Here is a 26,153-nt window from a genome sequence, read left to right as displayed (position 1 = left end):
CATTTAAACTGGGCCCTTTAATGCCTTTTAGAAGTACACATTTGCCCAGACTGCTTTCAAAAAGTACTTGGAGGTGAGCAATTAATAGTATGGCCAGTAGAGAATGACACAACAGAGTCTAGCAAATGAAGCAAAGGGCCATTTAGCACAGTATTTTCAGCCTAATCTTGCATCAGTTATTAATCTGCCAAACCCTCCCTAAAAGGAAGAAATTCCACAGGTAATTGCTTTATATGAGATTTCCTTTCTGGAAAAGCACCAGCTGAAAATAGGAGTAATTTCCTCAGAGTCACCTCTAGCTCAAGAAGATGAGAGCTGCAGCTGAGAAGTGTCCTGTTTAAGTGGAGCTGTGGTGGAGCTTGGGAAGTCCCCACTTGTGTGAGTCAGGTCAGGAAAGGGTTTGCAGAATGAACTCTGCTTTGGATCAGAGTAGGGTGGAGGGTAGTCAGCTGGCTGTTGCCTCAGGAAGTTTCTCTTGCTCTCTTTCTCCCTGAGAGTCACTTAAGTCTTTTTGTATATGATGTTTCAACTACAAAGCATGGAGAGGAGGGCAGGGAACCCGCTTCGCTAGTGATAAGTGAAGAAAAGTAAAGATTATACTGCTACCTGCTGATTACCTGCTGTCTTATATGGTATGACCACATGCTTCCTATCTATACATCTGTAAATTCCCCTCTCCCTCCCTTCCCCCCTCCCATCACAATATCTGACTATCTCACCAGCCTTAAGGATATGTGCTACTCAGTGCAGTATGAGTCACAGGCACCCTGGCCCCAGTCAAAGTGCTGCACGTACGTGGTTTTACTACTTAACACCTGAACAAGTGCTGCACAGCTGCTTTTTGGTGTAGGTGACTAATTTATTTTTCCACATTCCTATGAGGCAGGAAGATGTGTGGGGACCTCCTGTAGGGGAAAGCAAGATCAGTGTGATTTTTCAGGAAGGCTGTAACAGGCACCTGTTGGAGCTGGGCTCTGTGTGCATTGTGGAAGCCCTAACAGGGTCCCTTGTGGTAAGTATTGGCCCAAAATGTAGTGAGAGATCATTTCCACTCCCCTTGCTGCATGTCCCTACGTACACAGGACATGCACAAAGAGGCAGAAGGGAAATGACTTCACTAAGGGTTACTCAGCAAGTTAGTGACATCCAGAAATAGATCTTAGTAGAGTGCCCAGAGCACTTAGGCACAGCAGGGCCTTCTGACAGCTCAAGTGCAGGCCTGTGAGAGCCTAACCTCACCTGCTAGAAAACTAGGAGAAAAAAAAAATCAGTTCTGGTGCCTCTTTACAACTGGCACACTCAAAAAACCTCCAGCCAGGGCACACCACCTTGTGACTTTGTTATTGTGGGGTATTTGCCTGATGTGGGAGCTGTCTGATTTGTTTGTAGCTATTTGGTTTTCGCTGGATGTTGGGCAGCAGGGAGGCATGGCTTGGTGCATATGCTGAAATTTTTACCATCTGTGAAGATCATCCCCCTCTTTGACAATGTGACATAGAAGATACCTCTAGGTTTTGCTAGGAGTTTGCTAACCAAACAGTGAAGGATCAGAAAAAGGGAGCAGTCTGTGTAGGTGTCTCTCGTTGATGAAATGATATGTAGAATAAAAACTCTGGATAACCAACAATGGAACAAAGATAAAGCTGGATTTTTTTTCCATAAATATCAAAAAAAAACTCTGAAAATATTTGCCAACATCTTTTACTACAGAAATTTTTTTAAAAAGGGAGGTGAGTATTGACAAAATTTGCCTGAACTATACTCTTCAGGTTCAGTCATTTAGTTTGTTAGTATAACAGAGCTACTTGCCATATGTTAAGTAATGTCATGGGTGATCCTGAGTTGATGCAGAGCAGCACAACTCCATTGAAGCTTCAGCAGTTCATGACACAAAGGAAAGGACTCTGCTGTTTCAGGTTTTCTGTGAACTGGGAACAAATCCCAGAGCTGGAACAGAGCTGGGGTTTCTAAACTATTGCAGCATAGGAGACCAGCTAATGAGTAATGACTTCAAGCTGCAATTGTTAGTTTTCCATGTGAAATCTAGACCTGTTTGGTAATATTTGCCGTGGTACTTAATTTCTGCAGACATCATGTCCAAAGATCACTGCCTAAACCAGCTGAAAAACCAAGTGTGAGAACAGTTTTTCCATGTTATTTTGGTGCGTCCATTTTCAGCCTTCAACAAAGTAAGAACAGAGCAAGTATTTTCAATACCAGGAGCGGAGGAGGTTTAAAGTTTCCAGTAAAGCCCAATTCAAGTGACAGATAAAGCTTTAAATTCTTTCTTATTTTGTCTGTACCAACTGTCCTTAGCTTGCCACAAGCTAGAGCTTGTAGCTGGTATACTTTGACTTCTCAGAAAGCACGAAGTAAAGCTGAGTGGCTTCCTGAACAAATGTTAAATTAAAAGTGCAGAATGAAAAATGCTAATGGATTATTTCTTGTAGCAATAACACTTCATTTGCCCTCCTTTATTATACCTAGATTCCAAACAGTGCGAGGTGACAGCTCCGATAACAAACATTATGCTCTGATAGTAGCTTGGTAACAGTCACCTCCTGCTAGAAGAGGCTGACTTTTTTTCTGGGAGCTGCTTCCTTGCAACACACAGCAGTGCTGTGCAGGTCAGGGGGGAGAAAATGAGGAACAGGTAGAATCTAATTGGAAAACAAATCAGAAGGAAAGTAGGCTGTAGGAGTGTAAGCTGAATATTTGAAACCATTGAGAACCTGGGGAATTTCTGCATTTTTCCTATGAAAAATAGGGATGACTCATTTTTCTGTTTATTTATGGTTGCTTTCTCTGTTTGTCAGGGGTCTGGGTATGTAGGCCTTAGGCTGTTCAAAGGAATTGTGGAGGGCTGAGAGCATAGGAACGTTGTTACTTTGGTAAGGAAAAAAGGAAAGCCATAGGCAGCCCATCAAATCTGAATGGCTGTCCGTCAGAGGAGGCAGATATGTGCCAGGGTAGGTTGACAAGGAAGAACAGAGTGGAGGGGACATCAGGCTGAACTGCCAATACTCCATATAGAGGGTAGATGAAACGCTAGGTGCTGTTGAGCAGGCAAGGAATGAAGGCAAGATTTTGTGGTGACTTAATGTTACTGAAAGTAAAAAAAAAAGAAAAAGAAAAAGAAAAAAAAAAAAACCTTTTCAATCAATAGCAACATTCACCCACTGTATATCCAGTGCCAACAGGCCACAGTTTCCACATTGCATTAATATCAGTGTTCTATGATTACCTCACTCCAGAAGGCACGGAGCCCCATCTCTGCCTCTTATCCTTTGTATATACTGATTGATAGCTGGAAATTACAGAATTTCACTTTGTGATGCTGTATGTGACAAAGCAAAAAAGATGAGGCCTTTGGTCATTCATCTAGTAACTGGTATTTCTGTTAGCAGCAGTATGGTACTATGGTAGATGTGCCCCTGCTTTTATAAATTAGAGCTGGGTGTATACTGGGGAAGAAAAAAATCACGGTTAGCATATTCAAACTGTTAAGCCAGTGTATTTTAATGGCATTTAATATAACCACTATAAATACATACGGTGATGTGTCTTATTACTGTGTTGGATCAGGGCCCTTGGACATATGGGCTGCCAGAAGTGCTTTTGGCCCAGGAGCAGGTTTCACTGCTCAGTGGAGGTCTAACCACAGGGGTGTTGAGGTAGCAAGCACATGGGGCTGTGCCAGTTAGCCTCAGTGGAGTCGACAGCTCTTTAGAAGAGCATGGGAAAATACTTGTCGAATTCCTCTAGATGGCACAGCATCTTGAAAAATCTGAGAATGAATAGGCTTGGCTGGTGGTCAGAACCAGACAGCCTCTGGTTGTTCCCTGAGACTGTTTCTCCTTCTTATAGTTTGTTTTAATGTTTGGGGGGGTTGTTTTACTTTTTAAACAAATAGTCATGTGCCCAGGATTCAGTAGTGAGCCTGCTATTCCTTGCTCTCTAACACTGTGAAGCTTTTTCATTGGAAAACAGCTTTCGTGAAGTCTCGAAGTAGCATTGCTTTCCTCTGCCAGTAGCCCTGGGAAAGCTACAGGATTGCTTCTGTAGAGCTACAAGCTGAGCTGTTCCTTGAGTTACTACAAATGCATCTAGCTTTCAGTAGTGTGATCTCTCCAGGGCCAATTTCACTTGCGGTGGTTTTGGCCATCTCTTGATTACATTTCATCTTTTTTTCTGCTGTTTCTGCTTCATTTTTAGGAGTCGATTGTGAATTGCTCCAACTCCCAACTTCCTACCAAAGACAGAAGAGCTGTGTTTTTAACTCCCACTGAGGGCAGATCCTCACACTAGAATTTCTAGGGTTCATTTCTAACCCCTGCTGTCACTTAGGCTGCTGCAGCCATATGACCAGGCTCCTCCGTTTATCTCCTAGAGATATCCCAGGGACTGGTCCTGAATAAACAGTTGTCAACTGCACTTGTTTGCCCCTAGCAAACTCCACACCAGGCTCTCTGCTTCCCCAAATATACTGTCTACGGTTAAAAACACAGTAATGTGGGGAAGGACCTAATCCATATGCTAAATGTGCTGTATTGCACCCATGCTGACACAGAGCGCAGGAGATTTACCGAAGACGGAGCAAGTTGAGATATACACCAAAAGAAAAAAAGATTTCCCTTGACCATCATTCATCAAAAGATAATGAATATGCAAACTACTTTTGACATGCATGGCAAGGTGTGGGCCCAGACTGCACCAGCTGTACTCAAGCAGCCTTTTCCCCCAAAGTCACCTTGGCTGCTTTAGGAGGCTGGGAGTGTGTACAAATACAAATGAGCAAACTGTTCTTCACCAAGGCTGCTGCTGTTCTTTTAACATGTGAAATATTATAGATCGATTCTAGAGCACTGCTCGATGTACATTAGGGATCTTAACACTGAGTATTTCGAGATGTAATATTTTTCAAGGCACAATGGATTTGGAATCAAAAGCAAGCAGAGATCATTAATTTGTGACTTGTGCTGGCTTCATTGTGAGTAGCAGCTTGTTAAGCTAGAGAGACTGTTTACGCATGAGCTGAAGTGTGAACCAAGATGATCATGATGATTTTTCTAGTTTACACTTTTTGTTCTTTTTCTTGCACTAGATGTGCTACACAAAGAAAATTTGAAGAGATGCATGCTAGGAAGGAAGGGGGTGACTAATGGAAGACTGTGTGCTTTTAGCAGTGGCAGTCTTTGAAGATTGCTAAGTTTTACTGTGTATAGTCCTCCTTTCGGGTCAAAACCCTGTTTCCATTTGTGCTTACCAGCTTGTAACCTAAAGTGGGGGTCATGCATTTTCCTGTATGATCTACTGCTGTCTGATTTTATAGAGCTTCATCTGCTGTAGCTTTTTCCCCTACACCACAGAACTGCAGTGAGGTAACCAGAAAGCATCCAGGAACCGTCGTTCCAGGCATGGGGACGCTTTGGATGAAAGGAGTCATTTAAGTGCCCAGCTTGTTTGTGCTCTGCAGCCACCAAAATCCCTGCTCTTTGAACATTTTCTTCAAGGTGGCTAAAAAACTGGAAGATCTCTGCACCAAGGCTTCCAGCAAAACTGCATCAGCCTTAGCAACAGCAGGGAGGTTTTCAGGGAAAAGCATGTGTGTTTGCAAAGCGTAACGGTGTCATTCTGCTGTTGTGTATGTCCCTGCTTTCTGTGCACTCTTCCTACTAATTCTGAGAACCGTGGAACAGTGTGACTTGCTTGCACACTTTGTTTTGCATCCATAATTGCCCAGGTTGCCTGTACAAAATCAGTGTATGGCTTTGGAGAGCTCAGCCTCCTGGCTCTCTGGGCTATTAAAGAGACTCAGGGATTTAAAAACAACATTTCTGTCGGGAAGCTTTGCACCTGTTATTGCCATAAGTAACAGCTCACATGACATGGGCAGTCCAGCATAAGCTACAGCAGCCATGTCGTGGACCGAGTCAGCCCATGCCGGGCTCCAGGCGCTGGTGAGTAAACAGATGGCTTTCGAGCCTTGTTTGCCCTTACTCGCTAGTCTTCCACTGTGCACAGTTCGGGCAGACCATACGGCCCAGACTTGGTGGTTTTATTTGGAAAGGAGCTGAGCACAGTGATACAGTACTGTGCCTCCCCCTTCCCCCCCCCCCAACTCATGCTGAAGGCAGTGGGAATCAAGAGAGCTCTGTACCTGGCAGCATTAAGTCATTAACGTATGTAAATGCAGCAGCAGAAAGGAAAACAAGATGGACAGATGCACGCTGCTTTGGCCTAGCTTTGATGAGAAAGGAAACAAACTGATGCTAAGCTCTGCAGGAAAGGTTACTCACCTGCAACATGGTTGGGAGAGGGAGTGTCTATTTTGTACATTGCCTCATTCTTGCCTGGTCTTTAGCACTGCCATAATAAAACTGATGAATAATAATAACTCAGCCCTAATGCACATTTACAGTTTAAATCCTATGCTAATCCTAGCAGTACAGTCTATTGTACCTGAGAGGGAAGAAAGGAGGAAAAAAAAAAACAACCTGGCTCTAAGCTAAACAAGTCTCTCCTCTAGAAAGGTAATTAACAGCTCGTCTCCATGGTACCTTTATCACAAAATCAATAGTAGTCAGTTCTGATTTGCCTCGTTCTTCTTTACTTTGTGAGGCTTTCACTGTTTATAAAAATGTTTGTGGATTTGGCTGTTGGACTCTCATTGGGAAAATGGGGCTGAGCGGGCTCTGTCAACTGAGGTACAAGAAATCTGGTAGGTTTGCTTTGTCCAGTGAATTTGACAAATCCTCGTTTCAGGATTTTACCTTACCTTCAGCTTCCTGAGTTTCCCCTTGCAAGCTGCCTATTTTATCTTCCTTGTGGTGTTATAGAAATCATATAGGAATTATGACTTTCCTTTGATTTTGACCTCAACAATAGAACTTCAGGCACTTGTTTTGTTTTTAATCCTCTATCTACTGTGACAGCAGCTGAGCTGAGCACAAAAGATTTAGGGGCGAAATCAGTGGCAGAGTGAAAGATGGAGATGTTTCTGTAGCTGGGCACACAGTATTGCTGAGGCTCTTTTTAGGATTATCTGAAATGGATGTAGATACCTGGAGGGGATTCAGAGAAGTGACAGATAATGAGACCTGGTAATCATGTAGTTAAATGTACATATTCTGTCAAAAATGGGAGGAGCAGAGGGACATTTATTGAATAAGGATGTTCATGCAAGACAAGAACTGCCCGAGAAAGTTGACATTCTCTGTCAGATGGGTGTTTAATCGAAGACCAGATGGTTTTTTAGAAGTCTTAACATGGATAACTCAAAATCTGTTGGGCCTGATATGGAAATCACTGGATAAATTTCTCTGGCCTGTGTTATGAAAGAGAACAGACTAGATGCACACAGTGTTTTCTCCTGACCCTAATCTACAGAAGCATTCTTTAATCTTCTGGCTGCCTTGTAGGGTGAGTGTGGCTTGTACCTCTTTTCCTCTGTCTTATGGGGAAAAAGGACACTCTCTCTGATAGCTTGCACTAACTCCACAGGGGGTTCAGAAATTGCCTGACTTCCCATTGCTTGCAAGATCGGCTAACCTCTTCTTACCTTTCTCTCTACACTTTGCTTGGCTTTTCCAGTTTTCATTCACCCTCCTCTTCAGGGCTGTGATAATAAGGGACTTGAAAGTGGAATATATTCCTTTATCTGTTGGCTGCATCCCAAGATAGCAGAACTGCCTGGGAACACATACTTTATGGGGTTCCAGGGTGTTACTATTTCTCTCTCTTGGCAACTGCCTTGGGCCTTCAGCCAGTTTCTCTGTCCACCATTCTGATCAGGCAGTATAGCCAGGAGATGTTTATTATATAATGCACAACCTACATGCCATAAAGTCCTTCTTTTCTTCCTGTCCTCCTTTCCACCTTTATTTTTTCCCCTAATAAACTTGCTAGGCAATAAACAGGAAAAGAACTCAAAGAGAAAGCTTTGCTGTTATTACTAACAGTATTGACAAGGAACAAACAGTTGTCAATAACAAAGCAGAAGGGTACGAAGAGGGCCTTTTTTTCTCATATGCAGTATGCAGTGCTCTGGATTTTTTCCTATGGATTCTGTATTGTTTTTTTCCCCCTTACTGTTTGTAACAAAATGGGGAAATGAGATTAAAAATTCAATACTGAATGCAAACAGACCATTTAGGTTATACTTTGTTCAGTAGTTCTTTGTGTTTACTTTACTGATATAACCTTTCCAGACATTGGCCACTTCTGGTGTGATAAATAAATATTATCTTTAAAATAGAAGCCTTACATCACTGCATACGTAATAGAGCTGAAAACACGGACACTTAATAATCACCATAAATAACAAATAGCCATTTGTAGGTCCTGAGCTGCCGGTCAAGCTGTGAGCTTTTCTATGCACAGGAATAGCGCATATGCAAATGAATAGTGAAATGAATAATGAGAATGCTTTGACCCAAAATGGCATGTGTAGAAGCATACTGTTCATGGATATGTTAAAGAATGGGAGTTCTTTAAAGGAATTACCAGATTTTTCCTTGAGGCTTAGGTAGTTCTTGATGTTCTTTCTGCTCTCATAAAATAAATAAAACCTAACTCCATGAACAATAGAGAAAACACATGTACCTGTAGCTAGACATACTTTGAGTTTTTGGAAGAAAAAATAGTAGCTAATCCAAACTGAGCATGAATATGAATTTCTGGGTCAGTATCCAACTTGCCACAGCTATGGAGATCACTTGGGAATGGACGTTTGAATTAAGTCACTCTGGGACAAACCAGCAGTGTCATTTTACCATCTTCCCTGGATCCCAGGGCTTTTTGTCTCAGGACTTTCAGTTTAGGCTTTTGATTTCAAGAAACACAAAATATCCATGGATGAAAGCCTGTTCCTTCTAAAGCCAATGAAAAGATGTTTATTGAATTTAGTGCAGCCGAGTTCTCACAGTGCAGAAATGAGTTGAAATCACCAGGTTTCTCTTTAAACTAAATCATGGAGTTTTTTAATATGTCCATCTCCAGACACTTAATTCTGTAAGATCTGAAAGCTTGTTTATAATCTTGGGTGATTCTTTAGCTGCTAATAAAATGTAAGTGGTTCTTACAGCATTAAAGGCACACTGCTGAAATAGTCATAACCCTCTGTTTTGCAGTGCAGACATCTTAGGCTAGGCAGGTCACTTTTAAAGGTTCTGAGTGTGTAGCTAATTTGAAAATTTGCTGGCCAAATTGGAAGATAACTATTGAGAAAAATACAGAGAAATGTAGCATAACAGCAAGAGTGAGTTTAGTATCTTCAGAGCTTAAATACAGAGAAGTGTTTCAAGCGTTTCTCTGTATTTACTTTTACTTGAAGGGTTAAAGTGAAATTGCATGTCACAGGATGTTTTGTTTTCCTGTCTATGAAAATGATTCTTCCTAATCATTTTGTAGTGCAATGAAAATGATTCTTCCTAATCATTTTGTAGTGCAAAACTAGTTCATGTCCTATTTTACACCAAGCTTGAAGAAGCAGGTGCTCTCTGGAAGCAACAGGTTTTTTATTCTTCCAATTTGCGATGCTATACGAAAAGAAATTTTGGATTTTCATGTGAAAACTACAGGCTGATCTAGTAATTCAGCAAGTCTGTGGCAGATGCTTTGGTCAAGCAGGACTAGCTCTGCTGCATAAATCTGAACTTCTTCAGATGTGAAGTTTTTGCTTTGCTCCATTCTACACTCATTTTTGGGTCCTCTGGCCTTAATCAGAAGGCAAGGGATGAACTGAAGATGGTAAAGGACAGTATACTGTTGTTGTTTTTGTAGCACCAGCTGACCGAATTATAAAAGGAATACGAAAATAGAATGGCAGCAAAGCAAGGCAAAACAAACCTTTTACCTATTGTCTCCCTCTCTGAATCTCTCCAGCCACTTAGAGCCTCCCTGTCTCCAGCTACCCCAGGGCACATGAAGGGAAAGGGGAAGGAAAAGGGGAAGAGGAGGGAAGTGCCCCTACTACTCTCTCTGGGCTGTGGGTCCCGTTATTAGCCCTGAACTGCCTGGTATGCCAAAAGTCTCAGTTCACGTCACTCCAAACACAAGAGATGTCCCAGAGAGCTGAGAGGGAGAAGATAGGCCCTTTCCACAAAGTTGTGTGAAGTGGCTGGCACAGGGAGGGACTTGGGTTGTTCAAGTCATAAACCTGATTCACGCCTGAGGAGACTTTGTACTGCAGCTTATACATGGCTTTGTCACATTATGTGGCCCTAATATCTCTGTGTTATTAGTGTTTCTGTGTACTCCTCTCAGAGCTGCTGTTATTGCAGCTCTAATGGGGCAGATATTATTTGTTCCCTATTCAGGAAGTGAATTCGTGTTAAGTGAATTCGTGTTAATTTTACCTGAATAGGACTAAGGAAGTAGGTTTGTCAGAAACTGAAATGGCGATGAAATTAACAGGTGCTCTCTTACTGACTTCCAAGGGCATTCAGTCGGGTGGCACTTTAGATGGTGGTTAGCAAAGATGTATATAGTGTGGGCCACATCCTCAGCTACTGCAAACTGAAGTCATTGTGGATAGCTGAAGTCAATGGCGCTTTGCCAGCTTGTACCGATAATAATAAGCCCTTCTCTTTGTATGGAGATGAAGGAACAAAATGCCTTGTACATGGAGAGAACCTGCAGGGCCACATGGGAAGAGTGTAGGGAATAGTTGGAACCGTGAGAAGACAGTAAATATTTTCATCAATATTTCACTGGAAAATATAAAATAATGCCTCCGCTAATTATTTTCAAGCATTTGTTTGATGGCAAATTTCTCTTTAGAGTCCTGTGGTAGTACTGTTACATCCACTATGTACATCGTAAGTATGACAGGAAATATTTGAGTGGATGTTTAAAACTGATAAACTTTTTCTGTAAGTGTTAAGATATTTTTCCGTCCACCTACAGCTAATGTATTCTTTCCAAAATTCACATATTGATAACTAAATAGAAAAGTATTTGACATGCGATCATTCCCACCAGGGAACAGTCAAGTCAATGACTGTGTGATAACTGTATCTGCTAAACGATAATGTTGAGAAGAAAGCCCAGTCAATATGTTATTCAAGGCCATATTTGTTTGCAGTATTCATGTTGCCTAATGATAGCTTAACACCCCACATCCTCGCAAGCAGAGGCTGCATGAGTCTCCTTGTGAAACCACCCACCCAAGTAAAATTCTACTGAAGTCGTGGGACTTCTTTTTTGGAATAATACTGAAAAAACTGTGTGTCTTTCTAGGAATCTGCAGGGCTTTCTAAGAATGGCTGCAGGCTGATCTTTGCCTTCCTTTGAAAGCCTGCACTGCTAAATGGAAATATTTAGAATCTCCAAAAAAGTCATAACATCAGATGTGTAGTAGTTAAATAGCAGAGTCCTAGGTTTTTCTGCAGGCCTGCTGGGGTCTGAGTGTTAAGATGCCCTGAGTCACAGCTTCTCTGTAACTGCAAGGACTAGATGTTTGGGGCAAACAGTTTTCTTACAGTAAAAAAGCCAAGCTTCCCAAGCCTGCATTTATTCCAAGAGCGAGGGCAATACGAAAACGGCACTCAAGACTTGCGAGGAAGCCTGAAGGAAGAAGGAAAGACCTAAGGCTCCCAAAGGTATCTCTGAGATACAGTGCTAGTCAGGGCTATTCCTGGCATGCTATAGCCCAAGCAGAGAGTGGCAGTTCAGGCATAGTCTAGGCAAATTAATTTTTATTGTCTTTATTCAATTATTCTAATTGATTTAATTATTCATAATGCTATATGGAACTCTAACTTGCATTCTGCCATGTTTAGAGGAATGATTCATGACTTTTACGCATAATCCAGAAGTGAAAGAACAGTGAAGTAGGAAAAGAGCTGGGTTTTGACCTGTCGTAGCTGAGTTCAAGAATTCATCTTGGTGACTGTTAATGGGCAAGTGCATATTCATGCAAAGCAAGAGTGGGCAGTGTGGGAGAGCAGAGTCTTATCTACAGGATGGCAATGGCTCTCTCATATCAGGCTGGAGCTGAAGAAACGGACGTGCTGTGCTTTTGCTAACACCGCCAGCACTGAGTCTGCGGGCAGAATTACATTTTCTAATGTGGCCAGACTGATGGTTTATTCAGCGGGACAGGTTCCTGTATACCAGTGCAGTTAAAAAAGCATGAAAACAAAGTAGTCTCTCTAATGTCTGCCTTACAATTCCTTGCGTGAGCAAATCGGCACAACTTGGAGTCAGAGCAGATTGTATCAGGAGAACCACAGCAGTACATTAGAAAAGCAATGACTCCTCTTGAACGTGCAAACTGTGCAGGCACAGTTTAGGTCTAATCTAGGTTGCCGGCACATCGGTCTAGACATACTGTGTAAGAATTTCTGCAGCCCCCTCACTGTCGTGCACAAATACTCTCAGACAGTAAGGGACTGTAAGAGGGAAATGAGCTGGGGAGGCAGATGGCTTCTTAGACCATCTTAGAAAGGGGATTCAGCTCTGTGTGTCTTTCTGGAAATCCGTCTGGGTTATTGCCATTACCCAGTAGGAGGTAAAGAGGAGCTGTAGTGACTACCACCTTTTTCTTCCTAGCTGTATCCCATGAGAGGTCATTAGCACAGTTAGAAGTCCAAGTGTAAGGACAAACCTTTTTTTTTTCCCCCCCCCTCTGCAAAAGGGAAATGTAGTTTGAGGCCTCCTGCATCACTGGTGTTTGTAGTTCCACCTCACACCTTCCCACTCGTTTTCCTCTAGCATTTCTATTACTTTCCCAGCTTTCTACAAACACTTCAAAACCTGCCTCAGCATTACAGACCAAGCACAGAGTAATGCCAGGATTGGCCAGGGTTATCAGCAGGAAGTCTTGAATCCTGTACCAGATGGCTGAGAGAGACTAGTTGCTCCTAATAGTGGGGGAGGCAGAGGAGTGACAGACTGACATGGCTGTGAGGAAACATTTTTTTGCCACACAATGCACTTGTCTCACCATTTGCAAAGTCATTAAGGCATCCGGTATACTGTCAGAAGGAACAAGCTCTGGAAAGGGACGAGGGGAGCACCACTTTTGATGATATACTGGCTTCTATAAAGAAATTTTTTTACTTTTTCCATTTTCCTGCTTCCTTGCTTTAAAGCAATCTGTTGCAAAAGTGATGGGTTCTTGAGAGAACATTTCTGTTTTTTTCTGTAGGTTTCTGAGATAAAAAGAGTGGCAGAATTAGATCACTAAGAATGAACTGGCTACCTCTGAGGTTTCTTTTTTATTCTGAGCTACATGAGGGTTGGGGCATGGTTCTGAATGCGGGGAAAGAGAGTTGTTAAGAACAACAGTAATTTTTTGCCTATAACACAACAGCTACCTTAGGTGACGATATGTTAGCCAGGAGTATTTGTTTTGCATGCTTTTTTCTTCACCCTTAAAAAAACTTTTAAACTTCTCCCTCTCTTGCTTGTGTTGGTGCAGCAGACATATTACAGCTTGTCCACATTGCTCAAACCTGACTTCAAATAGAATAAAACAGACTGTGACTTTCTGGGTTAATTTACTCCCCATACCACGTGATTGTTATGTGTTAGCCACTGTAAAATGTAAGCCCTTTATGATACTGGGCTGCAGAAACAGATGAAAGGGGTGTGTGTGTGTGTACTGCATAATGTGTAGAGAAGTGAGCTAGATGAGATACTTGCTGGTAACTAGTTAGCTGCGGAAGCTGACTGTGCTTCTGGCTATACAGCACTAAGCAAGGTATGGCACTTGGCGCTGTCTCAGCTGGGCTGCTTGACATTGCTTGTTTAGGACAGTCTGACTGTCACCTTTGCCACTGTATCATAGTGATGCAGCATGGATGTACCTTTAGAGATTTTCCCTACCTCCAAATATTTGAAGGCGTATCAGACAAACAGGAGGGAAAGGGAAGTATACTTTGCCCACTTCCACAGATGACATGGCAAAAGTTGCCCAAAGTTGTGCAAGAAGTCTTGTAGAGCTAGAAATGGAAACTCAGTCTCCCGGGGCCTGGCTGGTCTCTGTGCTTGACCAGAAAGGTGAAGAACATTGGGAATGTCAAGGCCTCTCTTCCCAATGCAGCTGGCAGAGACTGTGCTGGAGAGATACAGTCTCCCAGTAGATTTGTAAACAAATACCACCATAAAATGAAAGATTTTCTTTCCTGAGGCAGAGCCTATCAATCTGGCAGTGCACGTAGCCAGATTTAATTTATGCTTCCAAGTAAACTGGCATTTAGGCCAGTTTGCATCTATCTTTTTATTGGTTGCACAACTCTAATACAGACCCAGCATAGATTCAGCAGCACTTGGGATAAACAGGCTCTCTGCCCCAAGACAAATTCTCCAAAGTGACTGAGATCTCCATAATTCAAACTGATATACTAGGAGAACTGGAGATGTGTTCAGCTCAAGATGTACAGTGCTGTGGCAATAACATTAGCAGCACCAAGCTGAAGAGGTAAACAAAATGATGAAACACTTCGGGATGAGCATTAATCAAAACCTCAGGGAACCTGGGGCAAGTTCAGAGCTGGATCTGTGCTCTGCATGTTAGACCCCTTCTGCCAACCTTGGCACTGCTCCCATATGGCCATATTGTGGTTTTAGAGATTATCTGACAAGAGAAGGATGTCAGACAAGCACAGCCAGGAAGAAGACAGTTCCCTCCCACAAAGACAGTGCAGTTCTGCACAAATCATCGTGATTTTCCTTTAAAGCTTGCCTTTGCATTTCCATGTCCATCATGTGAGTGCCTTATTTAATGTTGAGCCTCACCAGTTTGGGACTGATTCTTCATCATTTCAGCCCCCTCTTCTGCAAGTATTTCTCAGCTTGCAAAATGCAGAAAATATTAAGAAATCTCTTCTCACAATAAATGTCTTTAGTACCTCACCTATATACTGCAAGCAGCTTGGAAGGCTCAGGAAGCTGAATGAGCAACCTTATTCCTGGCATAAAGAAGAGATAAATCTACTTCTCTGTGATAGAGAGGCTAAGAAAATTGGAAGGCCTGGAGCTTCCCTGAAAATGTAGAATCAGGCCCCCAAATTTCCTCCTGTCCACTTTCCACTGGGTGAAATAAGTCTCATTAGTATCAAGACTTCTGTTCCATTTTCTTTCTGTTCTCTACATGTGTTGTTCAAAAACTCTGTAAACCTTTCGTGCGGGTAATGGTTTACTTGCACATCTAATCAGTAGAAAAGTGACTATCTCATGTGTATTTGTCCCTTCCTATGCAACGATCCACGTCCTACAAGGGTGGACAGATACTTGGCTATCTTGAAATCACTTTCCTTTCTCTTCAGCTTTCAGTGTTTTTGTCAGACAACCAGGGAATCCAAATAGTGCCACCTCATAGAGGAGATTGAATCACATCTTGCAAACACTGAACAGGTGGAGCAAATACTGCATATTCAGACTGTAAGCTGGGGTAGATTTGCATTTGCATTTACATCTAAAAACTGAGCAGGCATCCCTAGGTCATTCATGCACAGAAGAAAAGAAAAAATGCCATCAAATACAGTATTTCTAGGAATCACTTGCCCACATTTATTTAAAAAAAAACATTTTTAAAAACAGAAAGACCTTAAGAGAGGGATAGAATATTTGGGGAGTTAATATTTACTTGACGTTTAACCTGTGATTATTGTTATTTTTCTCTCGGTATTCATTACGTTTTTGAAAGAGTTTGTATTTTTCCCCTTAAGTCATTGGAAAACCAAACAGACACAATTGTTGCTTACTACTGTTGCAGTAACAAATACAAACAAATAACGTCTCATCCCATTTTAGTTAGTGGCTAAATGAAATTTGTGGTTAATTGCTTTTCTAATGACTTTGGACCTAAGGATGATAGTGTTGGTGGAAGGAAGGAAATTATATAGTACATGGCTGCTGATTAAATTACTATAATGCTTGTGGTAAGGAAAAGAGCTTATCCCATAATAAGTATACCCAAAACATGCTGGGAGGGAGAAACATCGCTCTGAGTAAGCTTGTTGCTGCTTGCATTTGGGGTTGCGGTCATGGCACGCTAAAGTGAACCTATGTCCAAAGCCATTGCTCACCTGCATACTATTTTGAAGACATGGGTGGAGGCGTAGGGTCCTCTTGGCCTTCTGCCAAGGCGGTCTGCGAGCGAGGGGACCTCGCTGGCCAAAGTGTAAAGACTCAGATGAGTAGGGCAATGACGGAGCATCTTTGAGGTCTCATCTAGCCTCTGAGAACAACAGATTATGGGACACAGGTCAGTCTTGGGGAGGGGGAAGTATAGCCATACTGTTCCTGTGACACTTTTTATTCTTTTTTCAAAATCCCCACCTGTTTCTTCCTGGCCTGCTTTCTTGAGCTATCTTACATCAGCATTCTCATCAAAATACGGACTTGGACTCAGCTCTCTCTGAAGTGTGAAGAACTGATTACTGGTATCAGTTTGTATTGTGATGCTGTGTGCTGCCCCAACTGGAAGCCAAATCTCTTTCCTGCTGAGAACTGAACAAATGAAAATGTGCTTACTTTTCCTGCATAATTTCTGTAACACAACGTACTGTCTCCTGCGCAGAGCGGTTATATTTGCTGGAATGTGCAAAGCATAAGGACAAAGGGTTTTAAGTCAAAACTAGGCGTATCAAGTCTTTGCTGCCCTCTTGATTGGAGACTGAGGTTGGTGCATCTGAGATGCTAAGGGGAAGAGAGATACAACTGCAGCTGCAGGGGGTAAACTGCAGTATTGTGCACTGCTTGGTGGTAGCTGGTAGGTGGGAAGGTAAAATGTGATCATGTTTTCTCCGTAACAGCAAAAAAATGAGATAATGGTACTTCCTAGCTGGTGTAGCTCCTCACAGTAAAACTGCTACTAATATCAAGGAGCTTGCTGAGGAAAACAACTGCTGAACATTTGGTGACTGCTACAGTTGTTTAAATATTCACAAGCACTAGCAGTATCTACACCCTTGTTTCATAATGCACTTACACAAGGATATCACGTAACACGTGAGAGGGACTGAGCTCGAGTCAAGGATTTTCACTGCCAGAAGCAGTAGGAACAAGATGGCCCTAATTTCTACTGCTTGGCCCTTAGTCATGTTCATGGCAGAAGCTGTTATTTTGCTTTTTGGCCCTCTGCCCTTCAAAACTAAACATGCAGTTAATGTTAAAAGAAAAACAGGATCAAACCAAGCCCTTCTTGTTTGTGAATCTTTAGAACTGAAACGTTTTCCTCTGTCTGTTCTAACAGACTGGTGCAAAGCCAGAAGAATAACACGCAGCTGGTGTGGAGCCGAAGTTTAAGCCTTGTATCTGACAAGGCTGTTGTAACACTAATACGCCCTTGTTTGTATCCCTTATTGTGCCTAGAGATGGGAAGAAGGCTGGCAATTGGGTGTTTATAGTGTGTAAAGGCTGGAGCCCTTCTTGCAGGGACTGAATGCGTGGTGTGTATATTTAGCATCTGTTGCCTTATATTGATCTTTATCGTCATGTTTTCTTTTATTGCTTGTCAGTGCCAGGGTTATGGAGTTACCACAGGTGAATGCTAGCAAGGGTAATGTATTTCAACAGTCATCTGTTTTCCTGTTGAGGTATGAAAAAGGGACCCTATCCAGTAGCTTAAAAAAAGAAAAGTGAAAGAGAAAGTTTAATGAAACGTAGTATGACTTAGAAACATTCTACAGTTTCCTTTCTAAATTGCTAGAAAGGAACAATATTCTAAATGTGTCATTACCGTTTCTGTTTCGTTTGCCCACTGTGACGAAGGGCATCACAAAACAGCCTCACGTTCCTTGGGCAAAAGTGAAATTGCCCATTTCGTTCCTTTGCCTAATACCTTTGGAAAATTCTGAATTTCTGTCGAAAGTACTTACGATGCAAGTCTTAATGCCTGGCTCTGCCTCAGCTGCTCCAAAGGAGAGCGCATGGTTGGTGAGGCCGGTAGACATGCCAAGGGATGTCTGAAGCTCCCAGTGCGGCTGGGTCGCGAAGGCTCTCCTTGCTCCAGAGGGTGCACCGTGACTGTGCCTGTAAATGGGGATTGCAGCTGGCACAGGATTAGCTGGGAGAGAGTAGGGGATGGATGACCTAGGAATGACATTTCAGAAAAATGTTCACACTTTACCTTTTTGTTAGCAGGCTTTATAATAGACCAGGTATTATTCGTTAGTGCCGTCCCCATCTTATGCCTGATCAGTTGCCTCCTGTCTTCATGCAGCTGGCTTAACAGGCAGGAAAAGTGTGTAAGCTCCGCTTCATGTGCTCTGATGGCAAAAATGCAATTACATGCCCTCGGCTGATCAAAAGCAAATTCATGCTGCTGGATGGCCTGGAATTGAAGGGCTATGGCACAAGGAACCACAGCTTAAGAATCAGTTTCAGCAAAACAGAAACATAGACTTTGAAGTTTTCTAGTGAGGTGATTATGTAAAAGGCAAATTCCCAAACAAGATTCCAGTTCTGAAAACAGCTAGGCAAATCTCAGTAATGATCTAGGGCTAACTGCATAGGTAAAGCATGTGGATGCATTTTGTTTATGATTCAGCATTCATGTGCTCTTTGCTAAAGATTTCCTATAGTAACTAGTAGAGGTAGTCAAAGAAGGCATACTATTTTCTTAAGTTTTTTAATCTTTGTTTGAACTTTGAGTTATTATCATAATATATACATTGCAGCACATCCCATTCAGTTAAAATTCTGAATATCTCAAGGCTTACGTTGGAAACTAAATATATACTCTCGGGTTAGAAACCCATTTCAGATTGCTCTTTTCGGGCTGTTTGTGATAATGTAAGGGAGTGAAAGAAGTTTGACAGATTAGGTACTTAGAGCAGGGTTTTAAAATGCCAAGGAGATACTGATGCCTGGTTCCATCCACTTTTAATAGACATTGGGAATCCCTCAGGCAGCTTTTACAGTCTTGCATTTAAACTTTCCTGCAGCTTTCCGATCAAATAGAGTGTGTGGCTGCCATTGCATGGGGAGATGGAGGAAATGATAAGCATGAAGTGTCAGCATTGGTCAACAGTTAACGTGATCCTGAAGCCCTTTAATGCCTCTGTGGGAAGAAGAACAAATAGCCAAAGTAGGACACTTGAAGGAGGCAGTCAAGACTTAGGACAACTGTGGGCAGCACAGAGCAGGGAGAAGAGCTTTGGCAGATGGAGACACCCTGAGATGATCAGGGACCTGGGTTTAGAGAAAAAAACTAAGGGCAAGGACTGGAGCGAAAAGACAGTGGAACAGGAGCTGCGCCAGATGGCTCAGCACTAGGCATCAGATGTAAGAGCCATAGGGCAGTATGTGGAGAAAAAAAGGAGGCTGGACCTGCAGTGCTCTTACAATAGATTCAAATAGTATCCTTCACCCAGGCAGATCTTGACAGAACAAACCTAGTCCTGCAACAAGGCAAAGCTCTCTCCTCCCATCAAAACCCAGTCTTCCCTGACAGTGAACACCAAGGCAGCAACGTATACTGTGATACAGACCTAAGGAGCTGAAAGTCAAATATACTGGGTCTGATTTAAAATATAGTAATCATTTTAAATAGGAAATGCATATACAAGAGATTTTTACCAAACAAATCTATACTTAAGATGAAAATCTGTCCATTGTCTTTTGATACCATACTTGGTAGAAAATTAGGCCATGCCTGATGCCTGTATCTCTGCTGGTGAAAAGCTGCTACACAGAAGGTTAAAAAAAAAATTCCTTGAGTCTTCAAACAGCAGCTGGGACTTAAACAAGAGATACATTCCTTAAATTTAGGAAGGCAAAGAAGGATGGCCTGGATCTTGGATAAAAGAGCTGTGGTGTTAGTATCTCCCTTGGAGCAAGCAGATTCTGTCCACGGTCCAAACTGTCCCTCTGTTACCTGCTGTGGCTCCTCCACCATGTTTTCACGTGGCAGAACCATTTGCTTTCTCTGTCAGTGGGAGAATCTAAGTGTTAGAAATGATGTTTCTCAAAGTGTACTTGAAGGAATTTATCCATGGGTGTTAAAAGAGCGACTGTGTTGCAAAATGTTCTGCTCTTCTAGCATGAATTATAATTTAAAAAATTACAGATCAGAAAATAGTATTATTTTTTGCTGATGCTTTATGAAGATTTTTACAATCCGGAACTTATAAAGTACCGTATTTTTGCACTCCATGCTGTTTACTTGTAAGCCAGAGACTGAATCATGAGGACCACATATGTTTTGTCTTCTTAGGGATAGAAATAGAATGTGCTAGTTAATGCTAACGTTCATAAAATGGAAACTAGTGACCCGTTTGCAAAATGATGGGTTTGTTTATGCAAATGAAATACGAAGAAGGCAACAAAATTTGAGTAACACTTAGGAACAAAGCAAGACAAAGGTGTGTTGTTTGCACAAAAAGCTTAATGAAATTGCCATTTCCTTCCTCTGCACAGCACACTGATGTAGCACTAAGCAATTAACGTGATATCACTGGATATTCCCAAAGTGTATTTGCCTTCACTGCACACCCACAGAGGAATGACTGCTTCTGCTTCCACTGATATCGGGACCAAGCAGTCAGATCCTACACTGATCACGTGGATTACAGACAGGGGTTTCTAGGACCCTGAATGGCTAATATGTTCGGAAAATGTAATCTCCTTCTCTTGCTCTCTATTTCTTACAAATTACCTGCTCCATGTCTTAATTCAGCCCCAGTTCTTTCATGGCTGGAAAGAAGGGGGTAAGCTTTCCTGGAAAGTGAACCTTTCAGAACAGTTGGTCCTGTAGACTTCTCTAGCTATGGCCTGTATAGGGATTATAGGACATACCAACCCTGGAATGTGTGTCGGGTCTGGGAGACAAAGATTGATGTTCTTCTTCCTGTGCAATAACTTACTGTATGGAAAGAAAAAACTCCCATCAGGAGATACTGAGACAGTATCTGCTCTCTCGGAATCAAAAACCCCAGGTGGTTTTGCTCATCACTGTTATCTAAGGAAGACTGATCTAAATCAGGCAGGATAAGGGCTCGAAATTCAGATCTCCTACATACCAGCAAGTGGTACAACCACAGGATGCATGGTCCATTGCTCATAGTGTCTGTGGTCAGCAAAGAGTTAGCTGATTGAGCATGAAAGAGCTACAGCTGAAGAGCAGAACATACAAACTGCCAAACAAAGGAGGTGAACAAACCTAAGTCCTTTTTCAGTCTGATAGAACTGGGTCTCTTGCGTCATAGAGCAGTCTCAGGTTTTGGGCTCTGCCAGACTTCACTATTTGGAACATTTCACATTGTCTGGAAGCATTAAAAAAAAACATTAACGGGCATAAAGATTGAAAATTCGATCTCTCAGAGAACACTGGAATTGAGATTGTCTGTGCAATCTTTACCTAGGTCCTTGCGTATGTCTCTTGTTTTATACACTTCACATCAAATAGGAAGTCTGCAGTAGACCCTGAACCTTTGAGTCATTTTCTAATGCTTTAAGCCCAGAAAGAAAAATCTGTCTTTTCCTGCAAATCTCTTCCTCAAGTTATGCTCACTCTGTACTCAATGAGGTAACAGCCTTCCAGAGCTGCTGGTAAGTATATAAAGATTGTGTTGGTGTATTATTGGAAAAAAAGGCATTTAGATCCATCACACAGACCTCCAGTACTGAAACTAGGGAAATAACTAGTATAAAAGAAATAACAAAGCAATAGCCTTTGCTTTTTATGTGGACCGTCTGCTAGGGGGTGATGTATACGTGATCCTGCCATTTTATGCACCCAGGTCTAATTTAAGCTACAGTCCACATCCTTCACATTCTTTTAGCAACCTACAAGTCAGGCAAAGCAAGTGGAGCAGCAGTGAGGCATTTCTTCAGTGCGCCATCCTTGGTCATCTGCCGCCTGGTGATGTCGCAGAAATCGGAACTGGTTTGTTACAGAACTAGGGGCATATTTCCCTAAATATGCTAGGGAGGATCGCTTCAGGTCCGAAGCAAAGAAAGCTTTAAATACTGTCTGTACTATGGTGAACTAGTTCAGCAGAAGTCTTTATTATCTGGCTTCCTTATCCAGATCAGTTTGTCCAGCATCTGTGTTTATGTTTTAGCACAATCTAAAAAATGCTGTGTAAGTTACTTGAGAAATTCTCATAAAAGAAGGCAGATGCTAACTGATGACTGATGCATCGTGAGAGAGGCCTTAGCCTGAACACTGTCTCTCTTAATGCCAGAAAGTGCAGTGCCAACAAGAGCAATGAGTGCTGCGTGAAAATGTGAAGTGAGACATTTAGTGCCTCTTATTCAGTTGCCTTATTGCAGGGCATAAGCGCATGTTTCGTGTATATCTTGATGCATTTTGGGGCGTGATTTTAAAGATGTTGGAGCAGTATTCTACATGTAAGAATATGTAAGAATTCTAACAAAAGGAAAAGGCAGTAGGAATTTGAAGAAGCCCAGGAAAGCAGTATGATTATTATTACAGAGAAATGGATGGGTACATTCCACAGACGTTGATCAACCTAGGAGTCGATGATTGATGGAGATTCAGTTAGGTTGTGAGTTTAGACATCACAAACGGCACAAAGTAAATCAGAGGGCCTAACCTGGGACACTCTGGTTTCACATAGAAATAAAAGGAAGAGCTCAGTCCCCGCTAACTGGCTCAGAAAACGCGAATAAGGTGCCACCTGCGCTGCAGTGTCCCCCAGGCAAGAGCTGTCTAACAGGCAGTGTTAGAAACTGGCTTGCCCTATATTTGCATATGAAATGTACATATGTGTCTGTGTGTTTCAGGTAGGACTTCACGTTAGCGTATCCAAAAATGGATTCTACCCCCATACCGTGTCCCTCTGATTTTTTTAACCTATTCGCCCTTCAGGAGGGGATTGTCTCACGCATTCGCAGCTAGGCATTATTGTAATGTCGATTATAATAATTACTCAGGGTTGCATTAAGGGACGTTGTTGATTCTTGAAATCTTGCCATGATGCCTGAATGAAGTTTTTACCTCCTTTCATCAAAAATACCTCTTTCCATTGTGAGAGCAGCGCAAGGCTAATCATTATTATTATCTTGTAGCAGAGTGATAAAACACAGTGACACACAAGAAGCAGCTGTCACAGCTTCTCTCAGTCACCCCATCAGCCCTGTCTGTTTCTTTATGACAGCTTTAATGACAGTGCCATGCTGATGTCAGAGACAGGAAGCGCTGTAGGAGGGGCAGAGCATCACATAGTTTGTCCTGTTGCCCAAGGCGACTCTGAGTATTCACAGACCGTTGCAAGCTGCGAGAAAAGACATTATTTTCATGGCCCTTGTCTTGCTTAATTATCACTTCAGCAAGATAATTTAATTTCTTTTTTTTTCCCTCCCTGCCTATTCTTTATAAAGATCTCTCTGAAGCAGAAAAGGTCAAGTATGGAGAAAGTCATGGCAGAAACTAATGCTAAATAAAGGTTAGGTGATTTGATTTGACTCCTGTGTAAACAGCAATTGTGTTTTCTTCATTGTTATTTATTATAGCAGAAACTGATAGAAATGTCTATATTTAGATTGTCTGAGAGGGTTCATTATAATGGATTCTTGAAGCTTTTTCTTTGCTTGAATAAGTCTGTTATTTAGCAGAAGGATTGCCCTGCAGCTGTAGAAATGCCTCCTCTTTGGCCTGTGAAGTTTCATTCAGCTTTTGTCCATGTGAATGATGAATTTATCTCCAGAAAGATACATAGTGCAGAGTTAAACAGGCCTGCTGTTGAAGTTAGTAACTAAATTGCCATTCCAACCAAAGTGAACAGTGATTTTGAGAGGTGTAGGCTAGAGAAGAATAGAAGAGCCTTGACCACTGAAAATTGATGAAAATCTCTACTCTCTGCCTTCTAATAAATGCAAACTTTTATGATAGACCAAATTCCCCATTTGGTTCCTAGGAGCAACTGCAGCTACTCCAAACTTAAACTGACATGGGTGAGAAAGGAGCATACACTTACGGGGCTAGCAGGTAAAAAAAAATGCAGACACTTTAGGTGATGCTATGAAAGCACAGAGAGGCACCATGGAAAAATTAAAGCCAAGTTTAAGTATTAAACCCTTCAGCCCTCCTGTTAGTTGCTTTTTACCTAACACAGCTCTGTCTTCCATCCACTCACCATGTGAAGTTTTAAGGCCTAAGAATCCCTTGCATCTCACCACATATGCTTAATGATACAGTACTTTGCACCAACTGGCGTATCATCTTCCATTTTGTTTATTGAACTGAACAGTATGGAGCTCAGATGGTCTGTCTCTACTCCAGAAAGTCTGCAAGATAAAGCCTCTTGGATAAAGGTACTGTCAAAAATAATGCAAACAGGACACAGGCAGAATTGTAGGGGATTGGAGAGGGAAGACTTGCAGAAACAGATTGGCATTAGAGAGAGATTTGAGACATGAGACTGGAGGAGTAAAGCAGTGCCATTTCAGCTGCAAGAGGTTGAATATTGTTGGTGAGTATCAGAAAGCCAGACAGTTGTCACAACAGGCTTTTGCCATATCCCATGCATTTGTATGCAGCACATCACACATTCATGCTTGTGGAGAAAGTGACCTACACAAGGGAAAGCAAGAGCGAGCCCAACTGCTGTGCTGCTCCGGGCAGCCAATCCACAGCCGATGCCTTGTTGCTAAATTAAGCAACAGGCCAGGGTCTGTAGCAGACATGGAATTGAGGCCTCATAAATCAAATTTCCCTGCAGCAATAGAAGCTTGCAGGGAAAAAGCAAACAGTGCTCTTGCAAACCCATTCATGCATCTCCAGGCTGGGGCTTTTTTCTTCCAGCCTTTTCTGAACAGTACAGGGCTATTAGTAAATAGATGTTGCAATAGACTTTTTTACTATATTCGATAGTAGAGTCCTTATATTATTACTGAAATATTTGCTAAAGTCAAATAGTATTATGTGTGCAAAACCCAAATCTCATCTGCAAGAAAACTGAAACAGAAGCAATATAAATATTGAATCATAATTATTCCTAATTGTGAAAGCGTTAAACTAAAAAAAGAATTGAATCCTTCCTCTTACAGGGCTTGATTTACCACTTCATTAGTCAAGTTTTGCACCAGTTACCAAACTACTTTGGAATTCAGCTGGAATAGCACAATGGTGAATAATGGGCAAGCTCTATATATGCACTACGTGTAGAACTGGAGATTTTAGGTCTTCTAAGGTTCACTCCTAGACGGCTGCCAGTGAGGTATCCTCTGAGGTTCCTCTCCAGGGATGAATCCCAAAGCCTTCAGCTTTGTAGGAAAAATCTGAATGGTATGTTTCAAACTATATTAAGTTGTAAAGTGTTGTCCTGCAGGGATGCTGGACCCACTTGAAGTTCTGTGTTCGAAATGCTTTTGAAGAATCCTATAAAGACATTTCCCTTTCAGTGACAGTCCAAGGGAAAGTATGCAGGGCCCTGGAGCCATTTGCCAGGTTTCTGCAGGAAACCTTCCCACTTTACCTCTTCAGCTGCCCTGTGATAGCCTAAGCTTCTTAGCACTTCAGCAAGGCCCTGGCAGACATGAGAACATGTGAGACAGCTCCAAATTTATGAAGGTCCTTTTCTCTTCCATAAATCATTTGTTGTAAGAGAAGACTTCCAAAAAGCTTTGACTGTACCTGCCCTCTCTTTCCTGGCTCTTGTTAGAGGGTTTTTGGAGGCCTGGCTCCAAAATTGTGGCATGGGGAGCAGGAGCAGAGAACTTAGAAAAGTTAAGGAGGCTTCCAAGTGCCTGGAGACATTAGCCTCCTGGAGAAAGGATTTTTAGAGTTTCCGTATTTTGCTGTTATAAGGCAGTCTGATGGGGAAACTTCGCTAGAGCAGTTATCCCCAGTACTTCATCTTCTGTAAGTGAAATTGCAGAATCAGTTCAAAATTGCAGCTCAGCAGAAACTCAAACATACCAGCCCTCACGTATTGACACAGAATAGAAAACTCTCACAGTTCTATTATCTACATGTATATAATTTACTTTATTTTTAGTGTGCAAATGTTCCTCTTTATATTGTGCATATGCATGTCTTTATGTATGTACATTTATATATATACATATATGTATGTCAGATGGCAACATGAGCAGATCCATCCTAAAAACTGCCCAATTCTCCTTTGTTAGAAAACTGCACCCAATGTCTCTTAACAGTGAGATTTTTGGCGGTAATTTTGTTGGTGTGTAACATACTTACTGGAGTGTGACCTCTGACAGAGAATAGGTTT

The 26,153-nt window shown here is 42.0% G+C and overlaps 1 protein-coding gene across 1 annotated transcript in view; it reads left to right on the top strand.

Moving 5' to 3' along the window:
- The first annotated feature begins 5,943 nt into the window (after window positions 1–5,943).
- Window positions 5,944–26,153, top strand: part of GPRIN3 (GPRIN family member 3) — an 86,676-nt gene continuing 66,466 nt past the window's right edge. Inside the window, exon 1 of the mRNA XM_064510471.1 lies at window positions 5,944–5,960. The gene's annotated coding sequence lies outside the window, so the exon portion shown is untranslated. The remainder of the gene's footprint in view (window positions 5,961–26,153) is intronic.

The sequence above is a fragment of the Dromaius novaehollandiae genome, chromosome 4, assembly GCF_036370855.1.
Source record: "Dromaius novaehollandiae isolate bDroNov1 chromosome 4, bDroNov1.hap1, whole genome shotgun sequence".
Taxonomy (NCBI): domain Eukaryota; kingdom Metazoa; phylum Chordata; class Aves; order Casuariiformes; family Dromaiidae; genus Dromaius; species Dromaius novaehollandiae.
This window is presented reverse-complemented; position numbering and strand designations above follow the sequence as displayed.